This window comes from Buceros rhinoceros, unplaced genomic scaffold (assembly GCF_000710305.1).
Source record: "Buceros rhinoceros silvestris isolate BGI_N320 unplaced genomic scaffold, ASM71030v1 scaffold9758, whole genome shotgun sequence".
Lineage (NCBI taxonomy): Eukaryota > Metazoa > Chordata > Aves > Bucerotiformes > Bucerotidae > Buceros > Buceros rhinoceros.
The window spans coordinates 25923-26388 of NW_010426401.1; positions in this window are offsets into that span (position 1 = coordinate 25923).

A 466-nucleotide genomic window follows, 5' to 3' on the forward strand; every position below is an offset into this window, starting at 1 on the left:
TTTGCAGAGACAAGAAATGAAGATACGTGACCTGAAGAAATTTCGGTAAGAGGAAATGCTGAACAGCCCCTTCCCCACCTCTCTCTGATATGTGCCACAGTCTCCATCTATCTTTTTCCTTTCCCTCTTCTCCTCCCACTTTCCATTATGTAGATGAAGCACTTTTGGGGGCTCTGATGTATGACAGACTCTATGTGAAGTGCACTGGAGCAGTGTTGCCCCTTCGGTTCCTGCCTTGCCTTAATTGTACTCTCAGCCCTTTGTTTGGGTACCCACTTATTTCATTTGTCAGGATGTTGGAAAGTGGCCTTTTCTTTGAAATTTTTTTCCAGCTAATTTTAGTTTGTTTTATTGCATGCACATTGTCCAAGAAAGTGATTAATAACACTGCATTGCCTTCATGGCTTGCTGAAAAGCTTTGGATGAAACTTTTTTTTTTTTGACAAAATAATGAGTCTTTGAGTTT